The sequence below is a fragment of the Leptonychotes weddellii genome, chromosome 8 (genome assembly GCF_054177405.1).
Source record: "Leptonychotes weddellii isolate Sample4059 chromosome 8, ASM5417740v2, whole genome shotgun sequence".
Lineage (NCBI taxonomy): Eukaryota > Metazoa > Chordata > Mammalia > Carnivora > Phocidae > Leptonychotes > Leptonychotes weddellii.
In genome coordinates, this window is record NC_138376.1 from 40,614,549 (window position 1) to 40,632,693 (window position 18,145).

Below are 18,145 nucleotides of genomic sequence, written 5' to 3' on the forward strand. Positions count from 1 at the left end.
AACCTAAGAGATTCATCTCATTCTCTGTTCACAAGGCTTCTGTGAAGTAGACAGTTCATCCCACCACTAACTTGTGGTAAGTGTCATGAAAAGAAATTCAAGAGGCAAGGAGGGACTGTGACAGGCTCTGAGGTTGGAGGTCTAGAAGGCTACCCTGATTATAGTCGATTCAAGATGGCTGCCAATTCTTTGCCCTTCTCCCCATGGAGAGACCCTTCCTCTGAATCTAGACGGGTCCTGTGACTTGTGTTAACCAGTCGGGTGCAGTGGAAGGGAGGCTGTGTATCGCCTGAGGCTGGGCCCTAAGAGGCCCTTAGTTCCTGCCTTTGTTGCTTGAAATGTTTTCCCCTGGAAGCCAGCCATCATATAAGAAGTCTGACTACCCTAAGACCACCTTGTTGTGAGGAAGTTCAAATTAAGCATGTGGACAGAGAGAGGCCACAAGGAGGAGCACCCAAGCACCAGCCTGGGAGTGAAGTCTTCTTGGACCTTCTAGTCCAGCCCTGCCAGCCACCAGATGAAGGCAAGCTGAGTAGATGACCCCAGCTGACCCCACATAAGCAGAAGGACCCAGCTGAACTGTGCCCGACACCTGCCTCATAGAATCACCAGCAAATAACATCATTGTTGTTTTGAGCCACTATGTTTTAGGTAGTTTGTTACACAGCTGTAGCTAACCAAAACATTGGGGGAAACAATCTGTGACCGAAACAAGGGGATGTTTGGACCTGAGCACAAGATTGCCGACAAGGCACCATGGCAGTGGGGCAGGGCCTGACGGCTCACCAGAAGGCAGGGTTGAGAGGCAATAGAAGGGGTAGTATTTACTAATGAACAGAGTCTTGCTCTCTCTAGGACTCATGGGTGCTGTGGTAGTGGGATGAACTTGTAGCGTCTGAAAGCAGAAAGATGTGAGAATTGCTCATAGGGACTAAATAAACCTACCCAATGTGCCCTCTGATTTTGTGTCACGAGCCTATCTATACACTTGTCAACTTTTCATCCCTTTGGGTACCTTTCCTGACCTCTGGCATCCATCCCTTCAACCCAAGTTTCCTGGTGCTGCTTTGTGCCTATTACCCCCAGAAGCCTGGCGGCACATCGTTGTACACAAATGGAGGGATTTCGGGACGCCTGGGTGGCTCAGACTGTTGAACATCTGCCTTCGGCTCAGGTCCTGATCCCAGGATGCTGGGATCGAGCCCCGCATCGGGCTCCTGGCTCAGCGGGGAGCCTGCTTCTGCCTCTCCCTCTGCTCATGCTCTCTTTCTCTGTACCTCTCTGTCTCAAATGAATAAATAAAATCTTAAAAAAAAAAAATGGAGGAATTCCTTGGCGATGTTTCTGCACCACCAGCCACAATACCTGCAGGGCCCCAGAAAGCAGCACTCACCCGCTAGGCCCTCTCTCCCTGTCTTCCTCAGGAAGGGGGCTTACAGTAAGAGGGGCCAGTGACAGGGATGTCCCCTTCCTGCACACTCCTGGTGTGTCAGTATACCAGAGGCTAAATATCACAACGACCCGTGAAGAGGGAGCAATGATCCCTCCGACGCAGATGTGGGACCTGAGGCTCAGACGACGGGAGAGCGGGTCCGCGTTTGCACTGCTGGTGGGCCAGGGCTGGGAGTGTGCCCTTTGAAGAGGGAGGGACCTCCCCACACGTGCTCCAAACTCTTTAGTACTCAAGGCCTGAGTTCTTTGGGCAGCTTCTCTGTTGATGGGACACTCATGTTCTTTCGGAGAAGGTCTTTGTTTACAGAGTGGGAGGAAGAAAAGTTAGTACTTGAAATCCTGCTCTCTTGACACAAATGGCCTTTTCTGGAATGATTTATCTATTTATTGATGGGATTCATCAATTTATAAATAGCACATGTTTTTTTTTTCTACTTGGTTTTTTCTTTTTAAAAAATTTTTTAAATTATGTTATGTTAATCACCATACATTACATCAGTAGTTTTTGATGTAGTGTTCCATGACTCATCGTTTGCGTATAACACCCAGTCCTCCATGCAGAACGTGCCCTCTTTAATACCCATCACCGGGCTAACCCATCCCCCCACCCCTGTCCCTCTAGAACCCTCAGTCTGTTTCTCAGAGTCCATAGTCTCTCATAGCATGTTTTGTATGTGGCATTGAGCACAGAGGTCTTCATTGTGAGTCACAAGATACAAATTCTACTTCCCATATGAGCTGGAACTCTGTGACAAATTGTTTTACTATTCAGATTTTTCAGATCTGTTTCTTTTTTTTAGGTTTATTATTTATTTATTTTGAGGGGGGAGGGGAAGAGGGAGAGGATCTCAAGGAGACTCTGCACTGAGCACAGAGCCTGACGCAGGGCTCCATCTCACGACCCTGAGATCATGACCTGAGCCAAAATCAAGTCAGTCACCTAACTAACTCCCAGGCACCCTTCAGATTTCAGTTTCTGTCTCCTCCACTGGACTGAGAATAATTTGAGGGCAGGGAATGTTCTGGTCTTCTTCTTATCTCTAACATCTAGTACAGGGCCCCCAGATGTTTGAGGGTAGAAAGAAATAGGAAGTGGCGCCTGGGTGGCTCAGTCGTTATGCGTCTGCCTTCAGCTCAGGTCATGATCCCAGGATCCTGGGATCGAGCCCCGCATTGGGCTCCCTGCTCCATGGGAAGCCTGCTTCTCCCTCCCCCACTTCCCCTGCTTGTGTTCCCTCTCTCGCTGTGTCTCTCTCTGTCAAATCAATAAATAAAATCTTTAAAAAAAAAAGAAAGAAAGAAAGAAGTAGGAAGAGGGAGAAGAAAGAAGGAAGGGATTTATCATGTAATACTGGTCATTGGATCAGCTATATGATAAAAAGAAATGTGCAGTGTTTGTTGAAAGACAGGTGGACCTGGGTGGCAAGCTTTTTAGGAGGAGAGGGGAGATGTACCAAGGGCCTCTTCTGCAGAAAGGGCACAGAAGATGGAGTTGACACGTACATACAGGCAAATGCCTTGGCAACCTTCCCTTTCCTGGTTCCTCCCAACACAACTGATACCGCAAGATGACAAGCGGCCCAACAAGAGGACGGAGGGCAATCAGCGACAGCTCTGTCTAGCCACTTTCCTTTCCAGTTACATCTGTAGGTGGCAACAAGAATGCAGAGGTCCAAGGAGCCCTTAACACACATGCGGAATGGCAATTGATTTTTTTGTGCCACCAAACTTTAGCTGATACGTGTTGTTTGGTGACCTCAATTCTTCTGATCTTTCCAGAGCAAACTCCCACTTTAGGATTGTGCCAGGATTTAAACAGGGAGCCTCAGCTGCAGAGGGCAAAGGAGTCATGCTAATAAGCTCTCCAATTCTGCTTCTTGCAGACAGCTTTGGTTTGGAAGGAGAAGGCATTATTTTTGGAATTCCTTCTTGCTTTCATCCTGTGCCTTGAATGATGAATTCCCTAGTGTTTCCTCTCCAGTTGCTCCTGGGAAGCAAGTGCGCTTTCAACCCAGAGACTGGATGCCTTTTTTTTTTTTTTTTTAAATCATTATCAATCTGCCCACTCCAACCCTCCAACTCTCCATCTTCTGCCTCCATCCCCCCGCCCCCCATTAAAATCACCTCCATCTGGTCTCCAGAACAGTGGCTTGTTTGAGAGGTGCTAACATGGTGAGTGAAACTGTTCACAATATTTATTCATTTATTTATTTGACAGAGAGAGACAGCGAGAGAGGGAACACAAGCAGGGGGAGTGGGAGAGGGAGAAGCAGGCTCCCCGCTGAGCAGGGAGCCCAATGTAGAGCTCGATCCCAAGACCCTGGGATCATGACCTGAGCCAAATGCAGACACTCAATGACTGAGCCACCCAGGCGCCCCCCGTTCACAATGTTTAAAGTCCAGTTTAACTCTTCTGGTGTCTAGAAAAAGTGACTTCATGGATCTTCAAACAGATGATAGTGTCACTTGACTTAGGGCATTAAAATACAGAGGTCGGGGTGAAGGGATAAGGGAAGGACACAGCTCTGCCTTTGTCGGAGGGGGTGATATTTAAAACTCCTATGGTCTTTCATGGAGTAGACAGATGCAGCCACTGTTTACTTACAAATCCACAAAATACTTTCAAAATGTAACTTCACTCTGTGGTTTGTTTTTGCTAAATTATCCTTTACTAATTTTATTTATTTATTTATTTATTTATTTATAAAGATTTTATTTATTTCTTTGAGAGAGAGAGAGCACGCAAGAGAGCACAAGCTGGGAGAGGCAGAGGGAGAGTGAGAAGCAGATCCCCCACTGAGCAGGGAGCCTGATGTGGGACTTGATCCCGGGACTCCAGGATCATGACCTGAGCCGAAGGCAGAATGATGCTTAACCAACTGAGCCACCCAGGCGCCCCGATCCTTTACCAATTTTAAAAAAGAAGTCTCAGAGGGAAAACTACACTTTTCAAAGTTAGATGCAAATCAAAATCTATGAGCATCTTTCAGATGAATTTTCTTAAGAGGAAAATAGATGCAAATAGCAATTTGGGGGAATATTTGTGCCTAAAATAAAAGAACATGCCCTATGTGAGTAGGGAGTAGTTCCTAATACTGACTTATCTGACTAAATGTATTATTTCTTTTTTAAAACATGGGACTGTGGTGACCAGAAAAGGAGCCTTTTTGACTGTTACTTTTTAAAATATTTCTATTTTTTTATTTTATTTTTTAATGTTTTATTTATTTATTCATGAGAGTCAGAGAGAGAGAGAGAGAGGCAGAGGCAGAGGGAGAAGCAGGCTCCCCACCTAGCAGGGAGCCCGATGCGGGACTCGATCCAGGACCCCGGGATCATGACCTGAGCCGAAGGCAGACGCTTAACCATCTGAGCCACCCAGGTGCCCCAAAATATTTCTATTTTTTTTAAAGTAGGCTCCACACCTAGTATGATCCCGAGATCAAGAGTCACATGCTTTACTGATTGAGCCAGCCAGATGCCCCAAAGATGTTTGACTTTTTTTTTTTAAGTAGGCTCTACACCCAGGGTGGAGCCCAAAGTGGGGCTTGAACTCATGACCCTGAGATCAACACCTGAGCCAAGATCAAGAGTTGGATACTTAGCTGACTGAGCCACCCAGGAGCCCCGATGTTTGACTTCAAATGCAAAAACTTGAAGTGAATTTGAACTTGCAATGAAAAATGGATGGACTTGGTGACCCTGTCAAAAGCATGGGTGTGTGTTTCTCTGTGTGTGGGTGTAATGTGTTTAAAGTTGTATGAGGGATGCCTGGGTGGCTTAGTTGATTAAGCGTCAGCCTTCAACTTAGGTCATGATCTTGGGGTCCTGGGATCGAGTCCTGCATCAGACTCCCTGCTCAGTGGGGAATCTGCTTTTCCTTCTCCCTCTGCCTGCCCCTCCCCCTGCTTGTGCTCTCTCTCTCTCTCTCTAATAAATAAATAAAAATCTTTGAAAAAAAATAAAGTTGTATCGAGTCTAATATGGTGGCTCCTGAGATGTAATGATTAAAATTTTATTTTATGTATTTTTATTATTTTTTTAAGATTTTATTCATTTATTTGACACAGAGAGACACAGCAAGAGAAGGAACACAAGCAGGGGGATTGGGGGAGGGAGAAACAGGCTTCCCGCCGAGCAGAGAGCCCGACACGGGGCTCCATCCCAGGACAGTGGGATCATGACCTGAGCCGAAGGCAGACGCTTAACGAATGAACCACCCAGGTGCCCCAATGATTAAGATTTTAAATAAACTTAACTTGTCCTTTAATTCTCTAGAGTTGGTTTTAATTAATTAATTTGTTTATAAGTTTATTTGTGTATTTATTTATTTAAGTAATCTCTACACCCAACGTGGGGCTTGAGCTTATGACCCCAAGATCAAGAGTCGCATGCTCCACTGACTGAGCCAGCCAGGCGCCCCTAGAGCAGGTTTTAAATAAGCCTGAATCTGACAAGAAGTCTTACTATTCATTCTTTACAAAATTTCAAGTAGTCAAGTCATAAAAGGAATTTCTCAGTTTCTCCGATGGCTCCTAGAAATAAAATCTGCGATCTCAAGAACACAGTGTTAAACTCTGAAATACGAAGGACTCAGGCATAAGCACGGATGGGCCAGGGGAGGGGAGACAAAGGGAGAGATTTCTCTCCCCTGAATACATTGTCCCACAAAGGTGCCTTGTGTACAGTTTTCAAGATCACATGTAGACACGATGGTTGTTAACATTTTAATGAAAAAAAGTTTGAGGAAGCCAGTGTGAAATTCTCAGATGAAACATCAGTGGTGAGATCCTGGGACATAAAAAAAGATCATCAAAACTGGGCGTCTCTTTTATTTGGCCTGTCTCCCACCAAACATCTCTCTGCCTGCCTGTTAAAGAAGGAAATATTTGTGGAGAACACATTCATCCTAATGTGCTAAGTAAATGAAGAGGATGTTGCAATAGTGAATGACACAGTGTATTGGTTCTTTTGACCTCAAGTACCTGGTATTGTCCTTTACTGAGCTTAAAGTTTGTCCAAACAAGCTTAATCTCTCTCTCTCTCTCTCTCTCTCACACACACACGCATGTGCACGCGTGCACAAACATCAACCTCCCCACTCCTCCACTAAACCCAAACGAGTCTGTTCTGCTTCAAAATAATTCCTTCAGTAACTCCCACTTCTCTCAGGATTAAGCAGCCACTCGGGAGCTGGTCCCCAGGGCCTCTGCATCTATTCATCTCTTCTTTCCCTCCCAACGCCTCTGCCATATTGACTCTGAGGTTCTTGAAAGCGCCACACTCCCTCCTCACACCTCCAAGCCTTTGTTTTACCGTTTCTCTTTACCTCCATGTCTGCCTGATTCTGATAGGTCTTTCCACATTTAGCTCACTAGCACTAGTTACCCTAGTGCTGAGTAGGAGTTATCCTCACTAGTGATAATCCTGAAAACCTTCCAGGACTATCTATTTGCTCAAATCAGGATGGTACTTCCCCAGTGAGTTTTCATGCATCTGTCTGGACCTCTATAACAGTATTACACCAAATGGAATGCTTTGTCTTTTCCTATTTACTGTTTCTTTTATAGTAGCACAAAAGCTGTCTCATGGCAAGTGTCCTTTGTACATTTGATGGATGAATTGTTTAATCAGAGTTAACGTACTCACCTGTGTGCCTAAGTGGATGAGGACAACTAAATTTTATATAGTTTGCTTGACTAAGAATATTTTCCTGAGAGTGATTTGGCAACCCAAAAATTAGTGGGGGAAATAAACAATAGTTACTGAACAGGCTGCCTTTGATTATCTTCTGTGCATCATCTATTTAACCGATGAAGACTTTAAATTATTTTTGTGGGGATAACAATACTAACTAAAAATAATGAAGACCATATTTATTATGGATATATGCTAAACATCTTTTTTTGTTGTTCCAAGTGCTATAATTGCAACTCCAAAATTTATCTTTCTCCTCCAGTCAGCCAACCCCTAACACACACACCCAGACAAAGACACACAGACACACAGACACACAGTCCCCTAAAGCCACCTCATCAGATTGCATCTTTAGTAGTGTCCTTTAAGAAAAATGTTGCCACATTTCCAAAGTCGGAATGGATCTCATAAAGGAAAATAGAAAATGATGATAAGAAGACCCATTCAGTTGGCATATGTGGCTCCCCTTTGACCTCTTCAAACGAACCAAGAAATCAAGAGTGAAAATCATATCGGGAAGCAAAACTTGAAATCTTCTCCCAAAGCCCTTTGCACCCAGTCATGTGGACCTGTGCTGAGTACAAAGTCATTTCTGCAAGTCAGCTGGTAGAAGAGTTATTTTAGAAAGATCATCTCAGGAAGCTTATTTATATTCTCTTTGAAGTACTGAGTCCAGTGAACTCTTGAACTGGAGATTTGAAGTCCTTAATTTTTGCTGTCACTTGGAAAATAATTACTCTTGATAATTTTTAATGTCATTTATTAGAGAGCAACAAAAGTGGCTGATATTATTATTAGCTGGACTTTTGGCCTGTTTGGTAAACACCAGATAAAATGTTTTGAGGGTGGAGTTTGAAAGTCTAATTAGACAGCATTCAAAATAAATATCTTAATTTCAAGGATAGTTTGTATTTTTCAATGGACATGAAAGACTGTTAGAATATTCTGCCTTGCAACTCTGTATTCCAGAGAAATGAGGTTAGAGATCTGGCCTGGAATTTGGCGTAGAATCTTTTTCCATAAGGTGTAGTGAGAGGCGAGAGACTTAAGACTGAGTTTTAGTTCCAGTTTTGCTTCTGTGACCCTGGCCAGCTCACTTCAACGTGAACTTGGATTTCCACAGCTACTGAGTAAAGGAGTTGGACTTTTAGTCTCCTTACATCTCTGATGATCTGTGTTGGATTATTCCATATCCAGATAAAGGAGGCCGCATGTTTTTGGCTCTACCAACTACTACCATTTACACAAATAACCCTCCCTTGTCTCAATGAAGGGGGAGGTTATACACATGCCCTGCTGCCTTCCACCCTGGGAAATGCACATGGATTCCAATCAGCGGGCCCCAGCTGACCGATATGTCTACGACCTGTTCCCACTCCACTGGGTGGGGGGCTTCTGGAGGCAGTTGGGTCACACTCTCTGACCCAAATTGGCAAAGCGAGAGAGCAGTCTGATGTGCCAGCAGTTACATGACCCATCCTCGGGAGGGAGAATGGGGTGGGCGAGCCATGGTTCTGGGGAAAGCCTCATTCAGGTTATTTGCTCTGCGTGAGGGCCCAATTCCCTTCAACTGGCCTCAATACACTTGCTTTGCCTCTTTCTTTTCCCACACCTTCTCTGGATCTTGATTTCCCTTCTCATTAGTGCAGCTGGATTCTCATTGGCTCATAGAGAAGATAACGTACCTAAGCCATTCACCACCACCCTAACTCTTCCTTGGTGCCAGGACCCTGATTGGGATCAAGGGTGCCCCGAGCCCATGTAGCTAAGGGCAGGACTCCAAAGACTCAGCTCTAGGGGAAAACCCTGATTGTTGTGAGCAAGGCACTGTGCTCCCATTTGCCTGTTATCCTCACTAGCGATTGGTTTGGGTATAGGCATGTCTTATAGTTCTGGTCAATGTTGGGGAGATCAGTTGAGAGACTTCAGGGAAAATTCGTATTGTGATGTCTGCATGCAATGCCTTGAATGTCATGGTCATCTTCTGAAAATGAGAAAGATAAGCTGACAGGTTGAATGAATTTGGTTGAGTAGAGAAATGGGAAGAATTGTCTGGGTCCTTGGTGATTTGGTGAGTTGCTTAATCAACCCTGGAACCCAACTACCTCTTGAATTCTTGCTATATGAGATAACTTTTTTCTCACTGCTTGAGTGAGAAGCCACAAACATTTTTTTTTAAATTTTTTTTTTAAAGATTTTATTTATTTGCGAGAGAGAGAATGAGAGACAGAGAGCATGAGAGGGAGGAGGGTCAGAGGGAGAAGCAGACTCCCTGCCGAGCAGGGAGCCCGATGCGGGACTCGATCCCAGGACTCCAGGATCATGACCTGAGCCGAAGGCAGTCGCTTAACCAACTGAGCCACCCAGGCGCCCAGAAGCCACAAACATTTTAATACAGTTCATGCCAGCACACTGGCGAGGCAATGAGGAAACCCCTGGGCTTTAGAATTATTTGGACCCGATTTCAAGTCTCAGTTCCTCCACTTATAGGTTGTTGCTGAGGACCAAATTACTTTATAACTTAGTGACTGGGACGCCTGCGTGGCTCAGTCAGTTGGGCAACTGCTTTCGGCTCGGGTCATGATCTCAGGGTCCTGGGATTGAGTCCTACATCAGGCTCCTCGCTCAGCGGGGAGCCTGCTTCTCCCTCAGCCTGCCACTCCCCCTGCTTGTGCACATGCTGTCTTTCTTGCTGACAAATAAATAAAATCTTTAAAAAAATAAATAAAAATAAAAAATAAAACTTAGTGACTTAAAAAAACACTAAGCATGTATCATCTCTCAGATTCCGTGTGTTGCTACTCTGGGGTGGCTTAGATTTTTCTTCTCTCATGAGATTGTAAACAGGTATTGGCTGGGGCTACAGTCATCTGATGGCTTAACTGGGGCTGGTGGGTCTGCTTCTCAGGGGGCTTACTCAGGTGGCTGCTGGGAGGCCTCCGTTCCTCCCTATCTGGGCTTCCCCATAGGGCGGTTTGAGCACCCTCTGTTTTCAATAAAGGTCTTACTAGGTCTATAAAGTCCTTATTAAAGGACTGGATGGTGCAGTCGGTTAAGTGTCTGACTTGATTTCATCTCAGGTCTTGATCTCAGGGTCGTAAGTTTGGACCCTGCATTGGGCTCCATGCCCAGCATGGAGCCTGCTTAAAAATAAATAAATAAATAAATAAATGAGTGAGTAAATAAATAAATAAATAGATGTCTTATTGTTATTTTGATGTGGCAAGGCCAACATATCAGGAATGACTGCCAATGAAAAGATAGTTGGTTATACTCCCAGATTACAAGAGGAGGGCACATCCACATCCCTAGGAAAGCACTGGGAAAGGTCTGGAAGCAGAGGCAGCAGGGAGAAGATGAGGCAAGAGCCACAATAAGTGGTTTCCATGTGAAGGAATGGGTAAAATAGGCTAAGTAGGCTTAGGATGGGCTAGTTTGAATTATTTCAACAGGCTCTGGGGCATAATGGCTATTCCCTAGTTGTCTAGTACCTGGCCATGGGGTGATTAGGGCAAGTGGACAGTGGCCCAGAGTGTGGGAGCTCGATAAAGGAGGGGATGTGGGCCCTGGACTGGTTGGCTTGCATTTGGAAAGTGTGCTCACCGACAAGGCGTTTGTTACCTCTAGGAATTGGCTAGCCCTTGGAGGGGCAGTCCCTCCAGGCCATTAAGGCCCTAGATGTCAAAGCATGAAAATACAAAAATAAAAGACATGATTAATGCATCCTCACAGCATGGTGGCTGGCTTTGCCCTGAGTAAGTAGTCCAAGAGAGCAAGGCAGAAGCTGCAATGCTGTTTGTGATCTAGACTCAGAAGTCACAAACCATCACCTTTGCCAGACTTGACACAGACTAGTCCTGATTAAACATGGGAGGAAACGACACCAGCATGTAAACACCTAAGAGGTGAAGATCATTGGAGCTCATCTTAATGGCTGTTTACCACACATTTGAGAAATTACTTAACCTCCACGTCTCAGTTTCTTCATCTGAAAAAGATGGTAATAATATTATGGTAGTCATACCTCTTGGTAGCAAGCAACAGAAAATGATCCTGGCTTACTGAGACAAAAGGGGAATTTATTGGATATATTTAGGGCAACTCACACAATAGAAGGAGGCCTGGGAGCAGGAAATGCCATACAAGGCCAATGGTTTGCTGGAGAAACCTCCCCTCGACACTGGATATTTCTGCCAGAGCTGAATTCCCAGCACCATGGCTGTTGCTGTGGGTCACTCTCAACTGCTTCTGCGTCCTGAAGGTTCCACTGCACTAGCAGAGTGGGGACAGGAGGGTCTGGCCCCTTCTGCTTCCAAAAATTCAACAAATGTCCATTGCAAATCCACACCTCTTGGGATGCTCATGAAGACGGAACAATGAATGAGTCTTTGGAAAACTGAGAGTCATCAGCAACTGGTTGTCTAATAAACCTCAGGGTGGCATTGGCATCAAGTGGGTGCAGAGACCTCAGGTGGAGAGGGATCTTGTCTTAGCCTCTGAAGCATTCTCATAATGTGTCCAGACACACTGATCACTTCTAATCACGCCCTCACCCAGCCCCCGCTCCTATATACATGTATACATTCTGTGTGTTTCCAGCTTTATTGAGATATAATTGTGTATGTTTAAGGTGTACAAAGTGATGATTTGATATATGTCTATACTGCAAAATTATTAGCATGGTAGAGTTAGTTAGCACCACCATCTCCTCACATAATTATCTTTTTTTTTTTGTAGTGAGCACATGAACACATTCTTAATTTGTTGAGTTTTATACAAATCCTATCTCCACTCTGATTTGGTTGTCCTGTGAGCAGAGTTGGAGGCAAGGGAACAGTATGTGACTAATTAAGAAAAGCAGGGGTGCCTGGGTGGCTCAGTCGTTAAGCGTCTGCCTTCGGCTCAGGTCAGGATCCCAGGGTCCTGGGATCGAGCCCCGCATCGGGCTCCCTGCTCTGCGGGGAGCCTGCTTCTCCCTCTCCCACTGCCCCTGCTTGTGTTCCCTCTCTCACTGTGTCTCTATCAAATAAATAAATAAAATCTTAAAAAAAAAGAAAAGAAAAGAAAAGCAAAAGCCTCCTGTGAAAATTTCAACCCTGGCCTCTTGGTACCCTGATATGAACCACCATTAATCGCACTAACTGGTGGCAGATCCTATTAGTGTCTTTATTACCTTTACTTTTCTCTCAGTTTGAATTGTCAAGGCATGGCAAGACACCTCTTCCCCGAGAGCTTGTGCTTTGTTAGCTGTTGGCATGGGTCTTACTATTCAGACTCAATTATTTCATTCAAAGGGTTTCACCCATGTTGGGTTTGAACTCACTGAGGTTGATGCGTTTAACTTGTCAGTGGTTCTCAGATTCCAGTGTACGTGAGGATCACCAGGAAGGCTTGCTAAAACACAGATGGCTGGGCCTCAGCCCCAGATCCTCTGTTTTAGTAAGGCTGGGGTGGGGCCTGAGGATGAGCATTTCTAGTAAGATCAGGTGGTGCTGAGGCTGTTGGTCCGACACTACACTGACTTGGTGACTTGGGGCTGGTGCTGGACTGCTTTGTAAACGTATACTTTTTTTTTTTTAATTTTATTTATTTGAGAGAGAGAGAGAGCGCGCGTGCATGACGGGTGGGGAAGGAAAGGCAGAAGGAGAGGGAGAAGCAGACTCCCCGCTGAGCAAGGAGCCCAATGTGGGACTTGATCCCAGGACCCTGGGATCATGACTGGAGCCAAAGGCAGACGCTCAACCATCTGAGCCACCCAGGTGCCCCTGTAAAGGTATACTCTTCCCAATAATTGCCTTTCATAAAGAAAGCCAAGACAATACTCATAGAGCCAGATTCCATGGTACTCAGAAATAAATACTGAAACACGATTTCAGTCAGAAAGATATTTACATGCATGGAATAGTGTTGGCTACCAGAACTTGACCAGATAGCAGTTAATTATTTTTCTCACATTCTCAGGAAGACCAGAAGCTGTCCAGGGGTAGTGAGATGACATCACATGATCAGAGGCTCAGGCTCTTCCTTTCTTCTCTGCCACCCTTGGAATGGCGATGGACCTCATGGTCACGAGAAGGTTGCTGCACCTCAGGTATTGCCTCTGCCACTGTGGGCAGGAAGAAGAGGGAAGATAACGAGGAAATGCAGGGGTGGCTTTCTGGGTGGCTCAGCTGGTCGAGCAACCAGCTCTTGGTTTTGGTTTAGGTCATGATCTCAGGGTCATGGGATCAAGCCCTGCGTCTGGTTTCGTGCTTAGCAGGAGGTCTGCTTGTCCCTCTCCCTCTTCTCCTCCCCTGCGCTCTCTCTCTTTCTCAAATAAATAAATAGGAAATACATGTGGGAGCTTTCCTGAAAGTCCCTTTATAGACTTACATTCCATCCTCATTGGCCAGAACTATGTCCCATGGCCACACTCAGCCTCAAAGGAGCCTAAGAAATCAAATAGTTTTAGTTCAACACTTGTTTACCCAAATAAAATGAGCTTCTGTTAATGAGGAAGAAAGGGAGAATGCGTGGAAACGAGCAGGCTCTGTCTCAGCATTCACCTGCTTGATTCTCAAAGGATCCCACACAGTGTCCTCAGGCCAAGTCCATATATGGTCTAAAGCAACCACACAACAGGTCAAGGGCCAAAGGACATGGAGAGATTATCTCTACTGGCATTTCTTGTTTCATGCCCATGCATATTATATGAAAAGGGTCAGGTCTGGGTTAGAACTTGATTCTTTCTGGGCGCATGGGTAGTTCAGTTGGTTAAGCGACTGCCTTTGGCTTGGGTCGTGGTCCTGGGGTCCTGGGATCGAGCCCCACATCGGGCTTCCCTTGCTCTGCGGGGAGCCTGCTTCTCTCTCTCCCTCTGCCTGCCACTCTCCCTGCTTGTGCTCACTCTCTGTCAAATAAATAAAATCTTAAAAGAAAAAAAAGAACTTGATTCTTTCTAACAGGACTTTTGAGGAGTCTTCTATGTTTAGGTACATGTAATGACTTTCCAAGATGGGGATAAACATGCTGCATTTCCCAAGCTTATTTGACCACAGAAGCTTTTTAAACATTTCCCCGGAGTATCTCTCTGAATTAAGTTCCACGAGACTTTTGCCAGGAAACTTTGATCTATTCAGCATCAACTATCAGATCCCCCCAAAATGGAAAAAGCAAATAGGCTCTTCTTGAATCAGTGGGATAGTCGTCTCTTTTTTTAAGTGGAAGGAAATGAATATAGGAACAGCTGGTGAGGGGCGCCTGGGTGGCTCAGTTGGTTAAGCAACTGCCTTCGGCTCAGGTCATGATCCTGGAGTCCCGGGATCGAGTCCCACGTCCGGCTCCCTGCTCAGCGGGGGGTCTGCTTCTCCCTCTGACCCTCTTCCCTCTCGTGCTCTCTGTCTCTCATTCTCTCTCAAATAAATAAATAAAATCTTTAAAAAAAAATTGGTTAAGGAACAGCTGGTGAGGGGCACCTGGGTGGCTCAGTGGTTAAGCATCTGCCTTCCCCTCAGGTCATGGTCCCAGGGTCCTGGGATCGAGCCCCACATCGGGCTCCCTGCTCAGTGGGGAGCCTGCTTCTCCCTCTCCCACTCCCCCTGCTTGTGTTCCCTCTCTGTGTCTCTTTCTGTCAAATAAATAAATAAAATCTTAAAAAAAAAAAAAGGAACAGCTGGTGAGTCAGGACATGGGGTGTGGTGCCTGTCTGTTGTCTGGTAACTCCGTGAACTTGCCAAGCCCCTCGCCCTCTCAGAGGTGTCCTGTTCTTACTTGCAAAGTAAGATCTGTAGGAGATCAGGCTGCATCCCAACAAACTAAAATGTTTGCTACTTCACAGCTCCTAGAAATGTCCGGAAGGGATGTCTGAATAATCTTTGTTAATAGGAGACATGGGAAGTAAGGAGAATTGTTTAAGATAAGAAAAATTCTTTTAGAAGAGAAGAATAGTTTTGTTTTTTTTTTTTAAGATTTTATTTTTAAGCAATCTCTACACCCAACATGGAGCTTGAACTTACAACTCCTACATTAGGAGTTGCATGCTCTACTGATGGAGCCAGCCAGGTGTCCCTAGAAGCCAAGAATAGTTTTATGAGGAGCAGGGGCACCTGGGTGGCTCTGTCAGTTAAGCATCTGCCTTCGGCTCAGGTCATGATCCTGGGGTCCTGGGATGAAGCCCCACATCGGGCTCCCTGCTCAGCCAGGAGCCTGTTTCTCCCTCTCCCCTGCTTCAACTCCCCCTGCTTGTGTCTCTCTGTCAAATAAATAAAATCTTAAAAAAATAGAATAGTTTTATGGGGAAAAAAATACCTTAATGAATATGAGGGATGGAGAATGTGGGATTGCATTAATTCCCTATGATTTCTCTAACCAGTTACCACAAACTTGATGGCTTCAAAAGAACAAATTTTTATCAGTTTTGGAGGTCAGAGGTCTCATTGGGCTCAACCAAGGTGTCAGCAAGATTGCATTCTTCTCCGGATGTCCTAGGAGAGAATCCACCTCCATGCATATTCTGGTTTCTTTCTTTTTTTTTTTTTTAAGATTTTTTTATTTATTTGATGGAGAGAGACACAGCGAGAGCAGGAACACAAGCAGGGGGAGTGGGAGAGGGAGAAGCAGGCTTCCCGCGGAGCAGGGAGCCCGATGTAGGGCTCGATCCCAGGATCCTGGGATCGTGGCCTGAGCCGAAGGCAGACGCTTAATGACTGAGCCACCCAGGTGCCCCGCATATTCTGGTTTCTGAAGGCTGAGCACATTCGTTGGCTCATGGCTCCCACCCTCCATCTTGAAAACCAGCAACACTGCACTGACCGTTCTCCTTTGTCACATCTGCCTCTCTGACCATAGCTGGGAAAGGTTCTCCCCTTTTAAGGAACCCTGTGATTAGGTTGAACTCACCCAGATAGTTCAGGATTACTCCCCTCTGAATTTAACATCTGTAGAGTCCCCTTTGCCATGTAAGGTGACGTATTTACAAGTTCTGGGGATTAGGGTGCTCTGTGGGGGCTAGGGGGACATTATTCTGCCTTCTACAAGGATGAAATGTTTTGTCTAATGAAGTGTAGGTATTTTTTTTTAAAAAGAAGTGTTTTTTTTTTTTTTAAGATTTTATTCATTTATTTGACAGAGAGAGACACAGCGAGAGAGGGAACACAAGCAGGGGGAATGGGAGAGGGAGAAGCAGGCTCCCCACTGAGCAGGGAGCCCGATGTGGGACTCGATCCCAGGACCCTGGGATCATGACCTGAGCCCAAGGCAGACGCTTAATGACTGACCTACCCAGGCACCCCAGAAGTGTAGGTGTTGAGAAGACTCACTCTCCTTCCTTTCTGAGTCTCCCTGAACTTCTGTCTGTATCTACACTTCTCTATATCTTTAATAAACAGTTCTTACTTCCAAAAAATAAAAAATAAAAAAAATAAAGAAGTGTAGGTGTTGAGAAACTAAAGCATGTTCCTGAAAAATTGAAATTAGGCTTCATAATTTATGGGGTAAAAAGGAGTAGACAGGATTGATACAGAAAAAAAAAATCGAAGGAAGCTGATGAGTTACAACATGAACAAAAATAGTTAACTGTGTTGGATACACATTAATCCTTTGTGAAAAAGCCAGAGCAAAGACTCGAGGCTTAGCATGGGATTGCTTTTTGCTGTTATATAGCATACCTTCACAAAACAGAACTAAAAACCTAGAACTTACACCATTTAAAAAGCAAAACTTCATTAGCATTAATGATGTTGGTCCTGCATGGCTTTACTTGACTTTCAGGGGTGGAAGATGGTGGAATAGTCATCACAGAGCCCCAGATAGTGTTTGAAAGAATTGATAGGAACTGGTGAGGGGAGGACAGCCTTGTCTTTGTTTAGTGGCTGCAAGAAACATGGCGTTTACATTCAAGGTGAGAGTGGGCTTGGGGCCAAGGGTGGCTAAAGCATCATGCAAGGGTCAATAAGATGGTAAGAACCAAATTCAAGTAAAAGTATCCAAGTGAAGGGTGTACACCATGGCTTTCTCAACCTCGGCACAACTGGCATTTTGGACCAGATCATTCTTTGATGTGGGTGACTATCCTGTGCATTGTAGGAAGGTTAGTAGCATCTCCAGATTCTACCCATCTGATGCCAGGAGAGCCCCTTCCTCAGGTTTCGACAGCCAAAAGTGTCCCTTAAGGCGGCAAAATTGCCCCACCTGAGAACTGCTGGTATAGACTGAGAACAGGTGAGGGGAAGCAGTGAGCCAGTGGGTGGAACCTAGAGCCTGGAGAGATTTTTCAGGACATGAACCAAGGGAACATTCTCCAGATCCTTTTGCCAGATCTTGGGGGACTGGCAGGGAGCCACCAGGAACATCCAGTTTGTTTGCACATTGGTCTCTAACTTGGCTGTGGCAGCCTCCAGGTCAGAAAAGCTCAAGCATAATTTATTTAGGTATTGCACTCTGGCTATTGTCTATTTGTTATGCAAGCACAGACTTTAAAAGGTAATTCACCTGGGCAGGTGATATGCTTGTTTGTAATATAAACAGCCTGGGATCTATTATCTTGTTTCACTCATCTAGAGTAATTGCCAGTCCTCTAGGACCTCTGATTTGTAGAAGAGGGAGAAAAGAAGGACTGTGGACTCTGGATTGCAAGCTGGGCCACCTCAAACCTATACAAATGATCTTATGCAATTTAGAAAAGGTGCACCCCTGGTGGATGAATTAAAAAAAAAAAAAAAGGTGTCCCTCTGGGCGGGTTAGGAGCAGGGCTAGAAGAACAGGTGCACCTAATCTGCAGCCTTGGCCTCCCTCAGCATGGCACCCTGCACAGTGAGCACCTGCCGAGCCCCTGGGCTGCAAGGTCAAGCTCTGTGTTGCATGCTGCATTTTACGTATCACAGGAGACACACGTTAGCCGTGGAATCAGACAGGACATTGGGATCCCCTAGCTATGGCAGGTCCTAAACTTTCTTACCATCAGAATTAGAATTTTCCTACAACTCATTGTCAGAAACAGAGGCAATAGATTATGAAGCAG